The sequence below is a fragment of the Takifugu rubripes genome, chromosome 22 (assembly GCF_901000725.2).
Source record: "Takifugu rubripes chromosome 22, fTakRub1.2, whole genome shotgun sequence".
In the NCBI taxonomy this organism is placed as follows: domain Eukaryota; kingdom Metazoa; phylum Chordata; class Actinopteri; order Tetraodontiformes; family Tetraodontidae; genus Takifugu; species Takifugu rubripes.
The window spans coordinates 3,969,835-3,984,966 of NC_042306.1; the positions used below are offsets into that span (position 1 = coordinate 3,969,835).

General features: G+C 45.9%; 1 long non-coding RNA gene and 1 other non-coding gene across 2 annotated transcripts; one reads left to right on the top strand and one right to left on the bottom strand.

Moving 5' to 3' along the window:
• Positions 1–5,799: 5,799 nt before the first annotated feature.
• trnay-gua (transfer RNA tyrosine (anticodon GUA)) lies at positions 5,800–5,886 on the top strand. The gene is given in 2 exon segments: positions 5,800–5,836; positions 5,851–5,886. It is a non-coding gene; the product is annotated as a tRNA-Tyr (tRNA).
• A 2,724-nt stretch (positions 5,887–8,610) lies between these two features.
• LOC115248025 (uncharacterized) lies at positions 8,611–10,877 on the bottom strand. Its single transcript, XR_003887052.1, has 4 exons — positions 10,730–10,877; positions 9,749–9,842; positions 9,243–9,502; positions 8,611–9,065 (listed from the first exon to the last, which is right to left on the bottom strand). It is a non-coding gene; the product is annotated as an uncharacterized lncRNA (long non-coding RNA).
• Positions 10,878–15,132: the final 4,255 nt, after the last annotated feature.

A 15,132-nucleotide genomic window follows, 5' to 3' on the forward strand; every position in this document is an offset into this window, starting at 1 on the left:
TTCTGTACTCTCTGGTGTAAGTAGACATTTTGTGTCTGACACCTGTTCCTGGAGGCGATGTTCTATCACAACTGATCTTTTCTAATTATTTTGTTTGCGCTGTTATGTCATTATTCACTGTGTGTTCTGTGTTTTTGTCCCTGTCTCTGTCAGATACTTGATTGTTCTTTGTCACCATCCTTGTCTGCCCCAAGTCTGTTTGTCCCTCTCTTGATTATCCTGATTGCTCCCATGTGTCCAGTCTTAACTGGGCCTCATTGTGTCTCCCTCCTCTTTTAGTTGTCCCTCCTCTGCCCGTCAGATCGTTGGACATTTGTTCCCGATCCGATGTTTCTTTTGTTTCCCACAAACCGCAAACCTCTGTTAAATAGACGGGGTAGTTCTGCATTCTGTTTAGTAATCCCTCGGGCCTGTGTTGTGTTCATTGTTATTTGGTTTTGTATTGCACGCTTTCTATTAAATAAATCACTAAAAAGTTCCATCTGTCTGCTGATCTACCTTCGGGATCTTGGGCTGTCTTCTGTGTAGATCGTCAGATCCCAACGCATTCACAGCATACCTTGATGTACCACCATCTGACATTTGTTTCTATGCCTTTATTCAATGTTTTTGGTGTGTTTTTGTCACCATAAAGGTAACAGAGAGTGACAGAATTATCCTTTTGCCAGAAACATCAATGATGCTGTTAAACACATGGAGTCACCTCAAGGACACCAGTGTGTTTGGAAAATAATTGATGGACACATGTCCCACGTCACTGGCCTTTGTGACTTACTGAAGCAAAAGGTACATGTGTCACTGTATACAAATGTGTGGCTGCTATTCACTTGTGCTTTATTTCCATGTACTTTATTATTCTTGTCTTCATTTTCTGTGCAGCAGGAGATAAAAAGCGAGGCAACAGGCGGACATTATCTAAAAGAAATGAGTAAAATGGCAGTACTTTAACATATGCAGCAGTAACTTGCCCCTTTTGCCATTGTTATGGGAAGCTGTCTCATAGGCACTGAAAATCACATGAAAGGTCAGAAAAAACAGAAAATATTGATTTTATAATCCTCTGAAAATCCTCAGTCAGACCCAAGAATTATTTCATACTGACCTTTTGTAATTTTATCCCATATTCCAGACACATGCAGGTAATTTGTCCTCACTGCTCAGGAGGACATGGCCTGTTAAGTTTCCCTGTATCTATGCACAGTCACTCAAAAGTTGGATTTTTCTGCCTCTTTGTGTCAGTGCTGGGTCGTGTACTGGTCGGGCTGCGCAGATGCACCTTTGTCACCGTGACTGGCAGACTCTAGGGAAGGGAGGGGGAGGGTCACCTGCTCCTGGACACCGGCCACCTGTCAGAGTCAACTGGCCCCTCGGCTGATGATGTGTAAGATCAAGTCGGGGCCAATCGACTTCACTTCAAGGATGTGCGCTTCGTAAACTTGGCGGTGGACGTTTCATTAGGCTCATTAGACACAAACTTTAAAAGGGTAACTGTTTCATTAATATGTCTGGGGCGAGGTGTGCTGGATTGCCATTCACTGCAGCTCCGTCTTCCCTCCTGGGCCTCACTACTCTTTCTTCGGCTAATGGCCCATAACTGTTTTTCATCACGCTTGCTTTTAACCGGTGTGACAAAATCCCCACAGTGTGAAATCGGTTGATCAGCTGTGTCCACATAGAACGCACAGAAGATGGAAAACGAAAAAGGTAGAGATGTAGGATGACATCACATTGGTTCCTTGACTCTCATGGGAGTGTTTTGTATATCCGTTCAAAATTCATCCTTGAGTTCAATCCAAGTCTATAGTATCATACATCATTGTAACTTGATTACAACATTTTTGGCTGTTTGGCAGAAATAAACAAAAAAAGGTAGCAGCATGCAGAATACGTATGTTGAATCGGGGGGCAGTGGCATGGTGAAGTTACAGGAGTAGAGGGAATGGAGAGTGAGAAGAGAGCTGAAGAAAATTATTAAAGTGATTTACAGGTAATTATTTGTGACTAGAATACGATAATGTGACTAGAAATGTGGTATCTAAGTTGGAAAACAGGACGCGGTGACAGAGGTGGCAGAGCAAAAGAGTGCTCAACTCAGTTGTTAAAAATGGGCAAGATTGAGAAGAAAAACATCAAAAGGAAGACAGAGGTTGGTTGTCATGGAGAAACAAGGTGCTATGGTTTTGGTATTGTCAGTAGGGATGGAATGGATATAGTGTTGAAATGAGGCTAAAGGTGGAAGGAAAAATGAAAAACTAAAGAAGAAGAATGTGTGCGAAGTGAATGAGACAATGTGGACAGTTGATGTAGAAAAAGACGATAAACAGCAAGATGAGAAATGGAAAAGAAGGAAAAAGCAAGACAATGAGACTATTCTGATTGCAGCTGAAAATGTCCATTCCAAGTCCAAAGAGTTAATAGCAGAGATGGAGGGTTATTGCTTAATTCAAAGACACTCTCTCTATACATCAGTTTTAAGAGCTTCACTAATGTGTTTCTTCTAGTTGAACATCTCTGTCAGCTAAAAGCTTTTGCTCCTCTTCCAAGTAGCTACAAAAGAAAAACCCTGCCATAGTTGCAGCGTGCATGTCTGAATATGGCCCAAATGAAGGCAAAATATGTGTATTAATAAATTATAAGAATCAGTCAATATTACTGCAGTAATACTGTACTGCCTGCACCACACTCAGAGGAATCCTAGACTTCATCTGTACTTCTAACAAGACAGGAAAAGGTTTTGTAGCTTTTCCCTCCATGTTGGAAGCCATGTTCTTAATAGGCGGCCAAAATGAGGGTTTCGAGGGAAGCTGTGGGTTTCAAAAACACGTCTGTTCTCTGTGAGGACCAAGAGACCGGAACCCGCAGGTGGTCACAGAAGCAGAGAAAAGTGGGAAGAACAGAAGGAAAAACTTTTGGGAATAAGACGAGGCGACACCCTCCAGCTTCACACAGAAGCTGGTGGAAAAAACAATATGAAGGGAATAGAGCACTGGTCTTGTAAACCAGGGGTCGTGAGTTCAATTCTTGCTAGGGCCTTGCTTTTGGGCAGTCGTATTTCAGGCTGTCAACATAGCATAAAGAGTCTCTGAAAACCCAGCGCAGTGGGCTGGGGCATTGTGGAGCACTGCCGATGTGCCCTTGAGCAAGGTTGCATGCCAGTTTACTCGCTCTGACACCTCTTCAAGGATTTGCACCAGCCTTTTTATTCTGGACCGCCATGTTTACCAAAGCAAAAACAAATTTTTCTCCCTCTCTCTGGCTGAAAGTTGGCTTGTCCACCTCTTATTCGTCTTCTGCGTCCAGCTTTTACCACCATATTTTACTGCCACCTTGCTAATGCGTGATATTTGCGTAGGGGAGACATATTTTCCTCACGTTTCGATCCCATCTACTGAAATTCAGCCTTGTTTGCCCAGACAGAAAGTTGAGCATATTTATCTCTCACGTGAAGTTACAAGCGTCAGACATTCTCTAGTCACTGAAGCAGAGCTGTTTTCATCATCAGCCCTTTACCAGATGGAGCAGCTCTCAGAACATAATCTCAGCATGTTTCGCTGTCAGTTTGCGAAGTTAGCACCAAAAGCCAGGAATAAGAAGAGGTATCAGAGGAATTTGTGTTGACACAGTGATGAAAAACAGCCGTACGATCTGGATTAAGTCATTATTGGTTCGAAAAGATCCGTGCTTTAAGTGTAAAGCTGCCCAAAAGCAAATTTTATACACTTGCAATTTAATATGTGGACAAATATTTGACAAACTCCTTTGGTTTGGTTGAAACTAAAAAAAATCTTCATGAATTGCAGAAGTATTGCCCTGCAGTGACCACAGCAGCCTTTGTGAAGGGGTCGCACTATGTGCACTTGACCAGGAACAGCGGGAACATGTTAAAAACACACGTCATGGGCTCCGGTGACGGCGAAGCATGTGCTGCGCGAGACAAAAGTGGGTCATGCGACATCTTGAGGGACTGCTGTGAAATTCAAAAAACTCATTTGCTGGGAATTGAATTTCTAATGACATCAAATGAAAATGGAGCCGTGAAAGTGTTCCTTTCCTGTGTGAGCCCCATTTTCTGCAATCCCACTGAGACACTAAGGCGACGCCGGAGGGAAGTAAAGGCAGGGCTTATGGAAATAAACCGCACTGTGCCAGAGGAAAAAAAAAGAAGAAAGAAAAAAGAAATCATATTTCATTGTGTTTTATTAAAGATTATGGCTGCCTGACGTGGTCCGGGGGTGTCCAATATGCTGTTAGTTCACACACAAGAAAGAAGTTTTAGGACTTTGCTCGTTTTTTTAATACGACAATCTTGGATTCGTTTTTACAGTAGCTTTAGCATAACTCATGTGAAAGCTCAAAAAAATACCAGCAGATGTGATGGGAAGAAGCTTTGCCGGGGCAGTAGAGAAAGCAATTAACTGTTATTGATTAAGGGATCAGCAATAACTTCTGGCCCTGTTAATCCCAGCAAGAAGGTCAAAATTCCAATCCAATCCCATCTTTGCCGCATTGGAGTTATTTTGTTTGGTGGGAAGAATGAAAAGAACAACACTTTCTTTCTGTCTATTGATTGCCCCTCTCACGCCTGCTTTGTCAAAACAGCTGGTTCTTTGAGTTTAAAAAAATGATATACGGGTTTGATAAAAGCTCAAATACTCAGGTGGTATGATACAACAAAAATGGAATTCAAAGGTTAAAGAGGAAAAATATTGATACATTTATGAAATTCCAGTCTCTTTTCCCCATCAGCCATCTGCTCTCTGTTGTTTTCCTCCCAGCGCACTGTCAGCACCGCCCCCACCCCTTATAAGTTATGTAAGCATGCAAAATGCTCTTGAAAAAAAAACAATAATTAAAAAACAAGTAAGTGAGAGCACAGTGGATTATCTCTGACTCATTCCAACTTTCACGCCGCACTTGAAGAATTTGCGGATTTTTTTTCTTTGATTGTCTTTCAAGTGACAGTCATGCACAGTAATGCAGATTTATGCTAACGAGTTGCTCCCCATCCTCTTCTTCCGTATGTGTGGGCCAAGACAGCGTCTAAAACCGGAAGGGAAGATGGACCAGTGTGATCCTCCGCCTGCCAGAGTGTACAAGCCTTGCCGTGGCTGCTGTTCACCAGCCTCATGGTGGAGAGGCTAATTAACAACAGAGGCCTGCTGGTTTGGTCTCTAACACCAACAGAAGGGTTGGTTCCAGATGCCAGCTCTTATTAGGGGGGAAGCTGCATTTAGACCAGCACTAAGTACAGAGCAGAGGAGCTAAAAGGAAACATGGACAGAAATCTCACACTAAACATCTTAGTTTAACAATTAAGTTCAATTTATTTGTGGTTTCAGAGGCTCAAATATAAACACCGATGTGGAGGTGGTGCGATGCTTCCGCCAGCTTCAAACTGTGTTCGTTTTACAATTCACTGTAATTCAAATCAGCTTTATTAATGGGCTGTCTGTTCCTGAGCTCTGAACAAGTACCAGTGGCATGACCTTGGGCAGTACCCCGGTCATATGGGTGGACCCTCCCGTGAATTAGGAGATAAGGAAGGGCTGAAAGGGCAGAAAAAGAAAACAGATAGAAGAGATTGAACGAACTGATGCATAGATCATAGCAACAAGTTTCTGTCTCATAGAATTCAGGCTAAAGTAAGGTTTGCATGGTTTTTCTTTAGGTAGTCCAATATTCCCCAACAGTCCACTTATATGCAGACTCGAAAACGACCCCATGGCGTGAGTGAATGGTGTAGGTCTAGCACATGTTCCCGCCTCTCGCCTAGCGACTGCTGAGTGCGATGCTGCCGTCCCTTCGATGGCTCAGTTGGCAGAGCGGAGGACTGTAGAGGCACTTGCTGAAATCCTTAGGTCGCTGGTTCGACTCCGGCTTGAAGGAGACTTTATTTGATAAATTTCCCCTTGTGGGACAAATAACTGAATCTGAATCAACCCTGATCAGCCGTAAGTGGTGGTTAACAGAAAATGGATGTCTGGGTCATGTATCCTCATCAATCTACATTGTTTTCTTTGTTTGGGATGTTCTCATTAGGCCCATAACCTTTGATTATTTGATCGGTGACCTGCTTCTGTCAACTCCTCTCTTCATCTCATTGTTTTTGATTGGCGGCACTCACTAGAACTGCTAATGTGTTTATTTTCAGGCTTTCGAAATGAGTGCGTCGAGGGGGGAAAATGATTTATGCATTAAAAAATAACCTGTTTGCGTCAGCTGTTAGCTGCCACACCTGTTGTCAACATCAACGTAGCAATCAAAATGAATCATTCATTTTCTGTTGGCACTTCCAATTAGCAACAAAACCCCCCAACAGTCTGTTCAAAAAGGATGTCAGGATCTGCTGCTAAGCCTTTAAGAGTTCTGATTTTACAGCCATCTGTTAATTCTCGGACCGTTAAAAAACGCCAACGTCACCAAAGCAGCACAAGTCTGTCAAACAAAAAAGTGCAATACAAAACATGACTGGCCCTTTTTTCCCCCGCCAATAATACTGAAAACTACTTGTTATACTCCATTTGAAACAAACATTGCTCTTCTTGCCTCCGAGTTCAGCATTTCTGCTGAGTTGACACTCGATTAATATGTAAGAGTCCTTGCTGTTGAAGGTGTAGCTGGTTTTGTGTTTTGCTAATACTTGGAGTAGACGGGGGAATAGTAGCTGACCCTGGCACATTTCTGGTCTAATGTTGATTAATGTGCACCCTCCATGACACATAAATAATCCTTACTTCTCTCACTTCACTGACATGTCCTTATCTAAAGACGGCAAATATTATAATTCTTTTACTCGTGACTGTAATGTTAAAAGCCTGATGGATGGGACAGCTCGCCACACTTGATATATTGTGCTGTGCATCAAATAGGTTTTTTCTTTTTCAGCTTTCTTTCTTCAAAATTTGATGAAATCTAACAAATTAGTATCTTAAGATTAAGCAGTTTCCTGCAGTTTTATCCAGTTCAAAGATATATGTAAAAATATGTATAATACAAGCGTAAGCTAAGAAATAAATAATAAATATGAGAGTATGAAATGTTTGTTTCTTGCATAGTTTAGATAGTAAAGGGAAGACTGACAGACATATACCCCAAAGATCCTGCTGGTCTACCTGTTAGGACAGGACAGTCTGGGGTGGTGACAGCTCGGTCTGGACCGGTGGTAGGTCAGTCTGGGCCGGTGGTAGGTCAGGCTGGGGTGGTGACCACTCGGTCTGGGCCGGTGGTAGGTCAGTCTGGGGTGGTGACAGCTCGGTCTGGGCCAATGGTAGGTCAGGCCCTGCCGGTGGTAGGTTGTGCTGGGGCGGTGACAGCTTGGTCTGGGCTGGTGGTAGCTCGGTCTGGGACAGTGGTAGGTCAGTCTGGGGTGGTGACAGCTCGGTCTGGGCTGGTGGTAGCTCGGTCTGGGACAGTGGTAGCTCAGTCTGTTGGAAACTGGGCTGAGTAGCAGAAGGTTCTTGGACAAGGTACAAAACCTACAAATCCTCACATAAGGCCTTGTGACTGGATACTCACCCATTGTGTACCCTCCCTGTGACCCTGAAAGGGATAAATCGGAAGAAGACAAGACAAGGTGCTTTTAGCAATCGTTTATTATTACACGGGTGTGCAGTTTAAAGCAAACTAAACAGGAAAGTGAAATTAAGTGCAAGAATCTGCAGTTACTTGACCTGTAACTCAGTGGTGAACCAGCCATCTGGATGATGGCAGCAGCTCAGAACTTTCTTCTCCTTTTTTGTGCCACTGTTCAACTTGTCTGGAAAACGACATCTGATGAATTGGCAGCCGTGCACGGCTCCATCTCCACGTGCGGCAAACAGAACTGCTTCTGATGGTCTTAATAAAATAAGCCACTTCTCCTAAATTGATCCCTTTTCGCGTCACGTTGCTGTTTTCAAAGGGTTCTCGTGTGTCTTGTCAACCATTGCTCCACATTTGTTTTCCAACTTTGGGCCTCTTATCTGGCAAATGGTGACAAGTCTGCCGATAGAGAAAGGGCGCAGCTTTCAGGTGGCCCGCTATCGATCACCTGAAGTCAGCACTCTGTTTTATCTTTGTCCACTGAAAAAGTATTTATAACGACATCTAAAGGAACCTGTAGGTCACAGACACGCTGTCGTACTTGTGTTTTTTCAAGTCAGAAAGACTGCATCTATTTTCACAAACTGATGAACATGTTGCCTCTCAAAGTTGCGATATAAAAGAAAGAAGGTTCATTAAACATTTGTGTAGGCTGTCAAAATGAGTGCGTTAAGGCAAGCTCATTAAATAATGGCACAAATGCATTTCTTTTAAAACATAACTCAATTTGGACCTATCATGCTAGCAGGGTGCGAGGGGTTAGCGTGACAACAGGAAGGACTATTTGAACGATTTGGATCAAAGTAAACAAAGAGGGAATTGTAAATAAGACCACAGTGTCGAATGCAGTTCCATTTTTTACTTTACAGAAGCACCACGAACTTGAAACACCATCTCAGTGCTAAAGGTGCTTGTTGGAGGCTTCTAGTAGCAACGACTGGCTAAACTTAGCTGCTTTTTCTGAATTCATTGTGGTGGAAATGTAGAGATGAATGAGGGTATTGGAATTTTACAGACAGACAGACAGACAGACAGACAGACAGACAGACAGACAGACAGACAGACAGACAGACAGACAGAGAGACAGACAGACAAATCTCAGAGGGAACTTAACGCCAACTTGTCAACATTAAATAGAAAAATAGGAAAACACATACACACTATACCTAGACTCAAACAGTAAAATATAAAATCTTTTTTTTTTTTTATAAAGGTGTAAATACTGTGCAGATTGATGTGCAGCTGATTTAGTCCAGTTCTAATCAGGCCGAGGTGCTGGGGAGGAATGACCTCGGCGCCGTGGGGCTGGATCAGGCGAAGCTGCTCACCGGATTTCTCACCAGTTCATGGCGGGGGTGGGATGTTTGGTCCATGATGGTCTGTAGTTTGGTCCGCATCCTCCGCTCCACCACCTCCTCCGGGGAGACCAGCTGAGAGCCAACCACAGACCCGGCACTCCTGAAGAACGCCCTCTCCACCCCAACCTTTGAAAATATAATAATGTTGATGAATCCACTGTTACTCTGTATTTAAACTGATAAAATTAGAAGAATAATCCAGCCTTAATAACAGTAAAATCGAGCAAATCAAGCCACGTTAAGAAATCGTTTCCTCCCATTCCATTAGGAAATGCTAAATATATGATTATAGGCTTCACACACCTGACAGAGACCCTTTGCAGCATGTACGCCTGCTGTTATTGTAAGTGGAAGCCCTCCATTTAGCTGTCTATCCACACGATCTGTAATATTGTATGCCGGCTGGTGTGTAACCATTTACACGGTCCCATGCAGATGTAGTCGTCGGTGAAGCTGCCTGGGGCACGGCCATGTTTACCATCCCACTGATATCCATCTTTAATCAGTCAGGCCACAGATGGATTACGATGCACCGTGTAGAGCTGCGTCAGACCCTCCTCTCGCTGGCAGACAGGTGACGTTGGGTGGGGGGGCGAGAAGATAAGGTCAGCAGTTAAATATTATCACTACCCGCAGGAGGGGAGACGTCGGATTGGGCTGATGCGGGCAGGGAGGATCCTCGCCGTTTCCACAAACGCTGACTGCTGCAGAACAACCCGGGGACATAAATAACCGCCCTGGGGTTTGCCGCCGCATCGGTCTTCTTCAACCAAAAGCGAAGGCGAAAGACACAATGATGACACTCTCACCTGTGTGTCTCTGCATCGAATTGGACCAGACGACTGGCACTGATCCCTCCCGCCGCGGGAAAACTTCAATCTCCCCCTGAATGGGGGCAGCAATCTGAAGGAATGAGAGCAAATGCTAAAGGAAGGGATTGGAGAATGTTGTATTCAGCGCTCCAGGAATACGTAATGACTGGAGTCATACAGCAAGAGAGAAATGTGTGAAATTAATATCAAAAAGGGGAAAAAAAACATTTGCGAGGAGTGGGATGTGTGTAGGGTCAGAGTTGATTTTTTTTTCTTTTTTAGCACCACTGTTCAGACCGGAGGTCTTGTTTGTTTTTCAATCAGCACAGACATCTATTCCATCACCCCCGAAAGCCACAATCGCACTTCCTCCGCAGAGCAAAGCTCATAGTCCATTTCCCAAGTTGGCATCCCATTCGTAGATCCCTCTAATAAGCACAGGTCAAATAGCCCTCATAAATCATAAAGCACGGCACTTTTCCTCCGGTTTTTCGCCGCAGCTCTGCTGTAATGGAACAAGTAGCCAAGATAAATTGTTATTACTGCTGTAGCAGGAACCACCGGTTTGAAGAAAAAAAATCAATTGTATAATCACTGTTGGAGAAGAGGGGGAAAGGGGCAACATAGAAGCATTCCTTGGTTTCAGGTTATTCCTCTCATTGAACCCTGGAAAAGGGACAAAACACTGAGAAAAACGGTTCCCATTTAACGACCCTTATCAAGCTCAAGCACCTAGCGGGAATATAAAAAAAACAGGTGTGGACATGCCTAGGGTTCCTTTTTAAAACTATTTCGCACTCTTTATTAGCAAAATCCATCTCCCTCACCCGATAACTCACATTGAGTGATAAAGACCAAGTCTTGTGGGAATGATGCTCGGGCTCAAATTGTTCGAAGCAACGACCGAGAAATATTTGGTGTTGCCGCTTTTGTTTGCGCTCCAGGTAAGAGGTGTCATCTTCTGCCGTAATCACTCACCTCAGGAGAACGTGTCGAGAGAGCTCATCATTACCGCGCCGCCAGCTTCCGAAAGGAGGCCACGTCTCTGCCGCTCAACTTTGGGCTGTTTTCCTCTATTTGCGACTCCGCTGCCTCTCAAACAAGCCACCACTGGCTGCGAAGGCACGTTGACATCAAAGCGGCTCACAGCGGTTCGTTTTCTGAAGTGGCGGTGAAAGATTCGACGCTGTCGGCCCCCTTTCATCAGAGCCGCGGTAGCATTTTTCTGCAAAAATCGGGAGAAAAAACAGACACTTGTCTCCATAAAAAAAAAAAAAAACCTGTCACATTGTTGGTGCGCCATTATTGTCTTTTTGATCCGAACGCCCTTAAGTGAAACATTAAAGAATACGATTACCGTATTTTCCGGACTATAAGTCGCACTTTTTTTCATAGTTTGTCAGGGGGTGCGACTTGTATTCCGGAGCCACTTAAATAAATACATTATTACAGAATTTCACATGTTCGTTATTTTCACACTAACAACCACAAGGGGGCGCTCTATGCGTGTGTACCTGAGGAATGAGTTCCTTTAGCGACGCAGAAGAAGAAGCGGTGCTTCATCTCTGGAGTTAGACTTGATTGTTTGGTAAACTTGCTCTGATGTTCTTTATGCTATAGTTATCTGAATGACGGTTAATATGTTACGTTAACAAAGCAGACACCTACTCAGTTTGTTGTGGGTCATGTAGCTGAATTTGTTACGGTAGCATACCGTAACACTATTGCTAATCCATACTAATTGCCTTTCAAGATGAAATGTATGTTCTTCGTCTCGGATTTTATCAAATAAATGTTCCCCCTGGCAGGACCTGGCAGGCCCAAACGTGTTGTGAGGGTCTGCTGGGAACGCCTGGCAGAGTCCCCTGTCAGAAGGAGCTTCAACTCACGCCTCCGGGAGAGCTTTGACCATGTCCCGGGGGAGGCGGGGGACATTGAGTCCGAGTGGACCGTGTTCCGTGCCTCCATTGTTGAGGCAGCTGACCGGTGCTGTGGCCGCAAGGTGGTTGGTGCCTGTCGTGGCGGCAATGCCCGAACCCGCTGGTGGACACCAGCGGTGAGGGATGCCGTCAAGCTGAAGAAGGAGTCGTATCGGGCCTTACTGGCCTGTGGGACTCTTGAGGCAGCAGATGGGTACCGGCGTGCCAAGCGGAGTGCAGCTACGGCGGTTGCCGAGGCAAAGACTCGGGCATGGGAAGAGTTCGGTGAGGCCATGGAGAACGACTTTCGGACGGCCTCGAAAAGGTTCTGGACCACCATCCGGCGTCTGAGGAGGGGGAAGCAGTGCACTGTCAACGCTGTGTATAGTGGTGATGGTGTGCTGCTGACCTCAACTCGGGATGTTGTGGATCGGTGGAAGGAATACTTCGAGGACCTCCTCAATCCCACCAACACGCCTTCCAGTGAGGAAGTAGGGCCTGGGGACCTGGAGATGGGCTCTCGTATCTCCGGGGCTGAAGTTGCCGAGGTAGTTAAAAAACTCCTCGGTGGCAAGGCCCCGGGGGTGGATGAGATCCGCCCAGAGTCCCTTAAGGCTCTGGATGTTGTAGGGCTGTCGTGGTTGACTCGACTCTGCAACATCGCGTGGACATCGGGGGCAGTGCCGCTGGATTGGCAGACCGGGGTGGTAGTCCCTCTTTTTAAGAAGGGGGACCGGAGGGTGTGTTCCAACTATAGGGGGATCACACTCCTCAGCCTCCCTGGTAAGGTCTATTCAGGTGTACTGGAGAGGAGGGTCCGCCGGATAGTCGAACCTCGGATTCAGGAGGAGCAATGTGGTTTTCGTCCTGGGCGTGGAACAGTGGACCAGCTCTACACCCTCCGCAGGGTCTTCGAGGGTGCATGGGAGTTTGCCCAACCAGTCCACATGTGTTTTGTGGACTTGGAGAAGGCATTTGACCTTGTCCCTCGGGGGGTCCTGTGGGGGGTCCTCCGAGAGTATGGGGTGTCGGGCCCGCTGATACGGGCTGTCCGCTCCCTGTACAATCGGTGCCAGAGTTTGGTCCGAATTGCTGGCAGTAAGTCGAACTCGTTTCCGGTGAGGGTTGGCCTCCGCCAGGGCTGCCCTTTGTCACCGATTCTGTTCATAATTTTTATGGACAGAATTTCTAGGTGCAGTCATGGTGTTGAGGGGATCCGGTTTGGTGACCTCAGGATCGCGTCTCTGCTTTTTGCGGATGATGTGGTCCTGTTGGCTTCATCGGCCCGTGACCTCCAACTATCACTGGATCGGTTCGCCGCCGCATGTGAAGCGGCTGGGATGAGAATCAGCACCTCCAAATCCGAGGCCATGGTTCTCGACCGGAAAAAGGTGGAGTGCCTTCTCCGGGTAAAGGAGGAGATCCTGCCCCAAGTGGAGGAGTTTAAGTACCTCGGGGTCTTGTTCACGAGTGAGGGAAGAATGGAGCGGGAGATCGACAGGCGGATCGGTGCGGCGTCCACAGTAATGCGGACTCTGCACCGGTCCGTTGTGGTGAAGAGAGAGCTGAGCCGAAAGGCGAAGCTCTCGATTTACCGGTCGATCTTCGTTCCTACCCTCACCTATGGTCATGAGCTTTGGGTAATGACCGAAAGAACAAGATCACGGGTACAAGCGGCTGAAATGAGCTTCCTCCGTAGGGTGGCTGGGCTCTCCCTTAGAGATAGGGTGAGAAGCTCTGCCATCCGGGAGGAGCTCGGAGTAGAGTCGCTGCTCCTCCGCGTTGAGAGGAGCCAGATGGGGTGGCTTGGGCATCTAGTCAGGATGCCCCCTGGACGCCTCCCTGGTGAGGTGTTCAGGGCATGTCCCTCCGGTAGGAGACCCCCGGGGAGACCCAGGACACGTTGGAGAGACTATGTCTCTCGGCTGGCCTGGGAACGCCTGGGGATCCCTCCAGATGAGCTGGAGGAGGTAGCTGGGGAGAGGGAAGTCTGGGCTTCTCTCCTTAGGCTGCTGCCCCCGCGACCCAACGATAAGCGGTAGAGAATGGATGGATGGATGGATGTTCCCCCAAAATGCTACTTATTGTCCAGTGCGACTTATATATCTATTTTTCTTCTTTATTATTTTTATTATTATTTTCTTTATGCATTTTTTGGCTAGTGCGACTTAAACTCCGGAGCGACATATAGTCCAGAAAATACAGTACATCGTTAGAGCATCAGTTTTTCTTTTTGGGGAGTTTTAAACTCTTAAACAAAGATTTGGGGAAAATGTCCACCGCTTATCTTAGAAATCGCTGGATTTCTCTTCAAACCGACGGTAAAATATCACTGCAAATATTTTACAGTTCTGTCAGGACATGCTGACTTTGTGACAGCCATTCAAAAGGCAGCAAAAAGGATTTATCACCAGTCCAGCTCTGCCCTGAACTGGACAGGAATGAGCTCCTGTATTTTAGCCATTATTGGGCCATAATGTAAATGTGTCCGATGCATTATGACTACATATTGACGTCCCCATAAGCATCAATTCCAAGCAGAGTTCAGTCAATGAGGGGGGGAAGGGAGCAAATGCTTTATTTAACATCAGCATGTCGGCATTATTAGTCCAAGAATTGATCACAGAGGGCTGCTTCACAGCGTCATCTGCATTGATTTGATTGTTGTACTCACACCGGCTGAACACATCTACGAGCGTGCATATATCTCTCTGCTCTCCTCAAAGCCCGGCAGACAATCGGGCGTTCTGCCCGGTTTAACGGGGTAGAAGAAAGTGACCTGAAAGTTTGATGACTTCAGTCCAAATCGTGATAGCTCATCTTTAGCATTCACAGCGGCGGCCTGTCCCGTTCCCCTTGAGGCACGGCAACACATTCGCCGTTATGTTTGTCATTAGCGTACCGCCGACCTTCAGGAGGGCTCTTTCTTTAAAACCCGCGTCCTGGTTGAATGTTAAGTGTGACAGTAAATTGACTGTGAAGAACACTCGCCGACTGAAAAACACAGCAACCTCACGGAGACTATTTATCATATTGAGAATCAGCACCTTGTTCCGACCTGATTTTATAATAAATAATACAGCTAATCTATGCTGAGGCACTCCCACCGGCCCTGACTCATTTTATTTACAATAAATGAATTACAGCACGTGCACAAGTACTGTACACAACTGATTAGGGCTTCTAATTGGCCTTTAAAGAAGCTCAGCATGTTAATAAAAACCCACCGCTCGCTTTTGGTGGTGAACCTCGGTCGGAAGTGATTAAACTGGTTATTAAACAGGTAAGATGCGCAAACATGTCGGTGATTAATTCACCAGGGAGCAGCTCTCAAGCGAGGCAGCAGAGGAGCGGCTCATCCCTCTGCATCCAGGGCAAACTCGGGCAAACATTAGCAACTGGCGCGCTCGTGGATTTGGTGGAGCTGCTGCTAAGAAACTAATTGAAGTCAGTCAATTATCC